The sequence below is a fragment of the Triticum aestivum genome, chromosome 3D, assembly GCF_018294505.1.
Source record: "Triticum aestivum cultivar Chinese Spring chromosome 3D, IWGSC CS RefSeq v2.1, whole genome shotgun sequence".
Taxonomy (NCBI): domain Eukaryota; kingdom Viridiplantae; phylum Streptophyta; class Magnoliopsida; order Poales; family Poaceae; genus Triticum; species Triticum aestivum.
Genome location: NC_057802.1, coordinates 164,461,028 through 164,469,885, shown reverse-complemented (window position 1 = coordinate 164,469,885; position 8,858 = coordinate 164,461,028). Strand labels below are relative to the sequence as shown.

At 41.1% G+C, this 8,858-nt stretch overlaps 1 long non-coding RNA gene across 10 annotated transcripts; it reads right to left on the bottom strand.

Moving 5' to 3' along the window:
* Positions 1 to 795: 795 nt before the first annotated feature.
* On the bottom strand, positions 796 to 7,849 carry LOC123078057 (uncharacterized). 10 transcript variants are annotated; one of them, XR_006437036.1, is made up of 4 exons: positions 7,533 to 7,849; positions 7,313 to 7,412; positions 4,467 to 4,616; positions 796 to 4,095 (listed from the first exon to the last, which is right to left on the bottom strand). It is a non-coding gene; the product is annotated as an uncharacterized lncRNA (long non-coding RNA). The 10 variants fall into 10 exon arrangements; XR_006437032.1 differs by having other exon boundaries at positions 796 to 1,173; positions 1,303 to 7,412; XR_006437031.1 differs by having other exon boundaries at positions 796 to 1,736; positions 1,830 to 7,412.
* Between the last annotated feature and the right edge of the window lie 1,009 nt (positions 7,850 to 8,858).

Genomic DNA, 8,858 nt, shown 5'->3' with positions numbered 1-8,858 from the left:
TCCGTCTCATCTCTTCCTCTCCATCTCCATTTCGACCACCTCCTCCTCCATCTCTGCTTCTCCCAAGCGAGAAGAAACCTAGGCGCGCTCTCTCTATCCCTATCTCGGTTTGGCAACTGAGAGGTAAAAGAGCAGGGTACGAGCTAGATCATCTCGTTCTGATTTTGAGCGTGTTCTTGAGTCGTGCACTACGTTCATACTCCTGATCTTCTCCCCCAAAAATGCTACTTTTTTTTTGCAGATGGCAGCACCTTATGATACTAGCGATGGCTTAGAACGACGGATCCTGTCGTGGTCTTACTCAGACCTACACAAAGAAGAAGCGGTAAGATTAGCAAGCCATGCCCGATTTCCTCTCCTCTCTATGCCGGTCGCAATGGTGGTGCTTCTCCAGAGCTGGTTCGTCCATGCCACCTTGCCCAGGGACAGCGGATTGATACGAACGACCCCAGCGAGTCGTTTCTTCCTATTATTGCTAATAATCCCACCGACTACTTGCCCTCCTTGTCAAACTCCTTCGGGAGTGGTGTTGAGAGCGCACGGCCGCACGGCGGGCGCGTCCCGTAATTTTGTTTTCCTCGGTTCCAGTGTGAAGGGCCGGATGCTGAAACAAGATTCATCTTTCTATTCTCCAATAATCGGCTGACATGGAGCATAGGCGCATTAGTAGATAGACCATATAAAGCAACCTTCTTTTTCAACTATATCCCTCCATATCAGCCTTTGTAATATCAATTGCTTTCTGAGCAGCAATGTCATTACAGCAGTCTTTTAAGGCCATACAGCAGATCAAGATAATTCAAAATGGCATTTTTCTTATCATTCATTCAAAATATTGCTACAACTCAATCAAAGAAATCATAAATTGGGCCCAAAAACAAAGTAGCCAAAAGAAGCACTTTTTTTCAGCTTACAGACAGAAACAACACCAGCAGATTTACAATATTACTGTTACTTGACATGCAGGTTGAGAAGATCCCTACAACATTCCATTCAAGTGAACAATATTTGACAAGCTTCAAGAAGCCCTTGATAGAAGAAGTACGATCAGAAATAAAGTCTAGTCTGAAATCCATCAGCACATCCGAGTATTACAAGCTTCTTGGCATCTTACCAGTGCATGTGGGTGATTCTTCTTCAAAAGAAATGCATGTGAATACCTCTTATGCATACCTGGACATCAACACATGTTTTGAACAAGGTGGTCATCACATCACATTACTCGCAATGCTGATCAAGAACCAAAAGACTTGCAGCTAAATGATGATTGTGGAGTGTTTGTTATAGCAGCTAATGCCACACCTGATGGATACTTCATCAAAAGTTTCGAAGCTAAAGTCTGTGCTAATGTAAACTCTGGCAAGTGCAAATTTGCAATATTCCTTTGCAATCTCAAGGATAGCCTGTGCATGTGGAGGACATTACATTTGGGCATTGGTGAAAACACCATCATTAAACAAATATCGACATTGCCTCTGTCCCTCAGTGTATGTTCTTAAAAGACTAATCTTCTGTATATTCACTGTAGTTTTTATCCATGACATAGCTAATGCATCTGCTTGCCTTTTTCATAACAGGGAAAAAGCACTTGTGGTAGCTGCGATGCCGATAAGGAATCAAAGTCACTTGATTTCCGGTTTGATCGCTATCTCAATGAAGGACAGGCCAATCTTGCACTGAGCATTGCTTCTAATGCAGAATGCGATCATCGAGAGAGCATAAATATCATCTGGGGCCTGCCAGGAACAGGAAAGAGTAAGACCATAGCAACAGTCATGGCAGCTTTGCAAGGTTTACAAACAAAAACCCTGGTTTGTGCTTCCACTTACTCAGATTTCTCATCATTATGCTGTTGCCTGGATGACCTTATAAGGAAATCAGGAAGATATGATGGAGCTGACCCAAAGTTTGGGGATGTAGTTTTATTATGTGATTTGTTAGAAGTAAAGAATGACAATGCCAAACAATTCTGTCTAGAGTGGAGGCTCCAGGAGATTATGCCATGCATGGTGTGGAAGAGTAAAATTGACGGCTTGATCTCCCTCTTAGAGAAGGAATTCAGAGAGATGTACACAAAAGTGACAGCAGAAGCAGATAAGAAGAACCTATCGGCTTTGGCATTATTGAAAAAAGTATTCAAGTACAAATCAGATGTACTGATCAAGTTGCTGGACACAATATGGTTGCACTCACCAAGTGACGTTTCTTCTCAACGAGTAGCAAAAGGGCTAGCAGCTCTTTTTGATGCTCTAGCAACGTTCAACAACCTTTTATCAATAGAGGCTGTCACTGAAAATGATGTGAAGATCGCATTTGAATGTGCTTCCATCACATCTTCTCGAGTTAAATTTTCCACAGTTAAATCTAGAAACAAGCATCGCCAGCCAATGTCTGCAAATGTGAAGGAAATCCGTCGCTCTAAAGACAAATGTGTTGAGCAGTTGGAATATGTCAAAAGAGTTCTTAATTTCCCCCATACGAAGAATGTTGAGTGGATGAGAAGATATCTGATTGAGGAATCCAAAATTCTCTTATCCACACCTTCCGATGCACATGGCTTGCATTATGTGTCTAATGACAAAATCAGAATGCTAATTGTAATAGGGGCAGCCCAAATAAAAGAATGTGAGGTAGTTGCTGCATTTTCACTTCCGTCAATTCGACACATATCACTGATAGGAGATGATGCACAACTATGCTCACCAACTAAGAGCGAGGTATCACATGTCATTTTACAAGCAAACTCTTGAACCATGTTTGTATTTCACATTGCTATTACATGTAGTGACTTCTGTATGCCCTTTTGTCTTGCTAGATGAATGGAGAATCTGGTTTTGGGAGAAGTCTTTTCTCGAGATTCATTTTATTGGGATCCAGCAGATATTTGCTCAGAACACAAGAAAGAATGCATCCATCTATTTCTTCTTTTCCTAACAGATATTTCTATGGAGGGCAAATTTCAAATGCCATGGCCTACACCAATACGATCCTAAAGCTGAGATTGCAGAGCTACATATTTTTCAACGTGAACACTGAGAAAACTCTTGATGCCTTATTACTTTTGATCACTTACATTAATGAAGGTATTTTTTATGGAATATAAAATTGACCCTAATTTATGTTGTTGACCTCTATGGCAAATTTGATCTAGCTCATTCACCACTTTGTTGCAGATTGGATAAAAGGGGGTCGAGAGTTGGAGCCGGAAGTCGGAGTGATATGTTCTACGCCAGAGCTTAAAGTACTGGGACATCATAGTCAATTTAATCTGACCGTTCAATCAGCTGATACATTCCAAAACAAGAATTATGACATCTTAATCATTGCAGCCCATGAAGTGCCAAACAATGGCAAGTACATTAATTATATGATTACAAGAGCAAGGTATGTAACATCCATTTTAGTTAAATATATTTCATCAACAGTTCATTTCAGTAAATATAACAATAAATGTCTCTTATCTAGGCACTACCTTTGGATTGTTGGTGATGCGACCGAACTTGCAGAAAACATGATATGGAAAAAACTGATGGAGGATGCTAAAGACCGTGGTTGTTTCCAAGAGATCTTCCCACGTTACCCGGGACAGTCTGCTATCACCGACGAATATGGACATCTTAGCACTTGGGATAATCCGAGTTCTACTCATGGGCTTACTAGTTCAAATGTAAGTTCTAACTATTTGTTAAAAAGAGCTAGGTGTCAATGTGGTTCACAACATGGTTATTGCACAAGTTGTCTTTGAAGTTACTTTTGATTCAATACCTCGGCTATTTTGATTCTTCCGTACCAGCAGGAATATGAAAGTGATATATTCCAAATGCTAGTTGTAGATAAAAAAATTCAAGGTATCAACAGTATCTCTGCAAAAAAAAGTATTACCAGTATGAAAGAAAACATCTAACTGTGTTACATACACTTAGCTGGGTTCATTGCATGAGTACATTTTTCTTTGAGGAATGCATCAGTACGCGTTGGTTGCAGTTACTTTTGATTTCAATACCCGGCACAGATTCTTCAATAACATCAGGTTGAAATTGCTAGCTCCCAATTGCTAGTTCGTAGATTACACATGAAAGGGAACCAAAAGTATCCCTGCAAAAAAGAAAATTCATTATCAGTATAAACATGATGAAAAGTTCAACCGGGTTACACTTCCATAGGAAGATGATTTTAACTGGCTTATTAAAGCTCGAAGGAACGTAAACTAAGAAAAATACATGGAAGGTACGTAAACTAAGAAAAATACATGGGTAGATGGAAGATACAAATATATATCTAATTATGTGGTAACATGTGAGCAAAGTTCAATGCAATGAAAGGAAACGCAAAAGTCGTTTGCGTTTTCTCGAAAAAAAAAACATGCGAGCAAAGTTGTTCTTGTCGCCAAACCATATTTGTGATGATCTAAAGTTCAGTTTAACAATGCAAAAAATTCAGGTCAAAGTACCAGCTTATGAGGTTACCTGGGTTGGCCGGCCATATCATCAGAAGTCCATTCCTCCTCCAGTGCGTGACCAGGGAGGTGAAAGTAAGTGCAAAAAACTCCAGAACTTTCTGTTTCATGTTTTATTAACTAAAAACCCACTCATCTAACTGTTGTGTCATGCAGATCACTGTACCATACATTCGAGTTTAGCAACAATGGAATTTCACATCAATTACATATCAGCAGCACTCTTTATGTCAGAAGATTTCAATGCTAATTTATCAAAAGACAAAGTGTTAAAAGAATACAACAAAAGGCACATTGGAATTGGGAAAGAAATAGATGGTAGAGGAAGGAAACGATTGGAGAATGTATTTGGTATTCTTCAAACAGAAGGGGCTGTATCTGAGTCAAATAATAAGGTATTATGCAGAATTTCTGTGGATTTTATTCTTAATCTTAAAGTCATATTGCAATATTTGTTGAACTGTACTCTGGATATTTCAGTGGCAAACAGGGTTACACGGTTTTTCTATCATTGACTTTATTTGGCAAACGTAGTTTAGATGCCACATTTGTTGAATTGGCCTTCAGCAAGTTACTGTTCATGGTTATTTGCCGAATATGACATTATATACCTTTTAGTTTATAATTTCGAATTTCTCATTAAATAAGGAGAACTGTTCTTGTTTTAACCAATACAGTGGAGTTCCACAACATATCCTTTCAGGTGTATAAGATATCCAGATATAGGCGAATTTATGACCGCCATGACACTGAGCACAGGGAAAGTTCTCTTGAGATTGCGTCTCAACAGCCAAGAAAGGGCAATGCATTGGTCGTAACTGTTCCAATATCTCAGAACTTCCAGAACTATAAGCCTGGTGATGTGTACGAATTCGACCCAACACTGCCTGTTCTTAATCCTTTGAGCAACCGGTCAGCAAGCCATGCTATGATGGTCCTTGGTGGCGCAGAAGGAAGAGGTGACATCCTGTTGAAACATGGACACATGGTTGTACAAAATAGCCATGGGGAGTCTTTTGGCCAAAACGGGATAGGTAGAATAAAGATCAGTTCAGTTAGATTATTGTATGAAATCACCATGGTTTAGAGTCTTAGCAAAACATATGTATTTCTTTTGGGATTAACAGACAAACTTTACAGTATGTGTACCACTTAATTAAAACTGCAAAATTTGCTACTCCCTCCTATCCAAATTAATTGTCGCAGCTTTGGTACAACTTTAGTACGGATGGAGTACAAGAAATGACACTAGTATGTGGTATGTGCTGGATCACAATATTCTTATGTGGTATTTCCAAGATATAATCTATAATAGTGTGCTCAGACGGCATTTCTCTGCAGGATAACATCAATTGCAGATCTTCATCTTTTCATTGTCATGGTAGTTACAAAAGAGGATGCACCATATTTAAGAATATATTAAAGAGTCAATTTTGGTGTGTCGGGTCCAATTTCCTTCCACATGGTTGGTGAGGTGTCATTGATTTCTCCGAGGAAGCTATGCCTACCCACAATTCGCTGTCATGGCCTTCACAGAGCACTTGTCCAGTGCGCACCTTATGCGGACCATCCTTTGTTCTTGAGGCAATCTTGATGGACAAATGCATTTTAATATCGTTTACGATCTAGTGAATGTGTGTGATTTTGTGGGCACTCTTGAAATCACCACTCGTCCCTGATCACTTCGTGCATGTGTTTGTGCCAAGTTCTAGGGGTGGATGTGAATATGCGATGGAGGATCCAATAAAGACTAGGCACTTTATCTTTCCTACTTATAAAGGTTGGAGTTAATGGTGAGTTCACTTCTCTTCCTCCACTATCACTCATATGCGGGACTAATAACTTTGTAAGACCCACAAATAAACAAATGAACTCAGATTCACTTGTGGGACTAGCAACCGTCTAAGGGACATAAATAAACAAATACACTTTTACTTGCATGTGGGGACCTAACACAAACAAACAAACATACTACTACTTTCATGTTCCTTGTTCTTTACAAGCATTCCATGTTCGGTAAATAGCGTCTCTAGGGGAGAGAAGGGATGTGTTCCATCATGGAGTCACTGGAGTGAGGTACGGTTCAACCTTTTTTCTTTACAAATATTGGATGTTGGTAAACAAAGTCTCTAGAGTGAGGGCAATTAGAAACAATGGCGTTGCACATCGTTTTGCAAGTCAATTGCTTGAAGAATACCTAAAAAAATGGCTTGAAGTAAAAACAAGCCTGCCCGCCACCAAAAAAAAGCCGCTCCTTACCCTGCTGGTATTCTAGTTCACATTTGCAGTTCTCTATCACTTCAACTGAGGCCGATTAAAATGTAGTGCAAGGAACTCGAACATGCAAATTTCTTCCGAGTAGCATTGAAAACTCATATGTTTAAGGTGCACATATTATTCATTTGAAAGAACAATCCTATGTTGCACAATATTCAAACATGTTGCAGTGATCCTTTCAAACTTTGGTTTTGTGTTTTGCTTTCTAAAAAATATTCTACTATCAACGAGTAATTTGGGGTTTGTGATGCATTGCATATATATTTATTTTATAGTAAGAACACATAATCGGTAATGTTGTGCAAATAAAGGGCCACTATTTTAACTCTGCACAGGGCCCACGGCAAATGTCAGGATTGGCCATGGAGGTTGCGTTCGGCAGTCAGAGGACGTGCGAAAAACAATAGCTGGGCCACGCCAATACAAATTGACTACCCTAGATACAAACTAGAGCAGTAGTCGAATGTCAAAGTTCAAAATACTCATTGATTTTAGTACTTAAAGAGTAAAGATCCATACACAAATCTATAAATAAAATATATAAATTGGTTTAGTCGATGATCGATGAAGTGAACTTACAATGGGCAAAATACCGCGCCACCACAATCTGTTAGCACCGCGTGCTCGACGGCGCCAAGGACCAAAACCAATCATCACCATCTCCCTGCCCCTGCTAGCACTTAGAACAAGGAAAGGCCAGCAGCTAGGTTAGTTGATGCCCAGATACACACACACACACGCAGAGATCGAACATGCGCCAAATATAAAGGACAATTGGAGATGAGAGGGGGATTTTTACCTGATCGGCGTATGGCCTAGGTTTTCTCCGATTTGAGACGCGAAGGGCGAGAAGGACAGGAAACGGCGACACTCGTGGATCGGGGCTCATGATGTGACGGGGCACGGGGGCACTTGGGCGGGCGGCGGAAGTGGAACGAGGGGAATCGAGAGGAAACACCATAAAAAAGCCTAGATCTTTATTAAAAAAAAAGCCTAGATCGACTTCATATGATGACTGATCGATTTAGCCGAGCGGGTTCACAGTTTCATTCCCGGGTCGCATCGAAAGTCGAGTGCCCAACGCGGCAAAATGTGGTGAATCTTGGATGGTTAGACATCGTGGTATCCCAGTCTACTAGGTTTAAATCCTAGTGCTCCTATTTATTTCTGTATTTATTTTAGGATTTCCGGCGATGTGCATTTAGTGGTAGGAGATGTTTCCGTCAACGACGAGGTGTCTATGGCGACTTCATAAATTTCAAGATGATATGCCGACTCAGTCTTTCGGAGGTGCTCATAGGGGTAGGGTGTGCGTGTGTGCGTTCATAAGGGTGAGTGTATGCAAGTGTATATGAGCGCTTGTGTCTGTATTTATGTTTAAAAAACGGGCAAATTATGGTTGCTCGTGCGTTGGGTGATATGCCCCGCACTCTAATGTATACCCCTTTAAAAGAAATCCTTCTCGTATTTTGTTGCTTTTTAATTCATTTTATTCCAATAATAGTATAGACATCGTATATTTATTCTTGCAAGCTCAAGTGCTTGATTGTTGACAAATTCTTCTCTCACCTTAGGTACCTGTCTACAATTTCCTGTCTTGAAGAGGAAGGAGGGTATTTTCTTCAACAACGTGCCATTCAATGTTGGAGCGAATTAGATGACCGGCCGAGGGCTGCCCCCTCTCCCCCTCGCTCTCCTTTCCTTAATATTCACACATTGTTAATCTATAAAGTATTGCTTTGCCTTCCATAAAAAAATAGGCATGATTGGCTGCCCAACCGCGAGCGCAAACCCAAAAAATGTCGGTCCATTTTGACCCAAACCGGACGTATTTTTGGCCGGCTTTGCGCTCAAACAGACACTGAACGAACGCGCACATGTCGGCTCGTTGTTCGCCTTTGGGCCCGCATGTCGGCCCCTCAACCACTCCTCACCGGCCCCATTTAATCCACACGGGTGCACGGGCCGCACGTCAGCCTCCCAGCCGCCCACGGCCGCGTCCTTTTTAATGGCAAAGTCGTGGACCGGCCAGTCCACTTCCTATCCGCGTCCACATACTCCCACTCCTCTTCCCCCTCCCGCCCCGACCAACAAACCCTAGAGGCGCCCAGCTCACCCCTCCTTG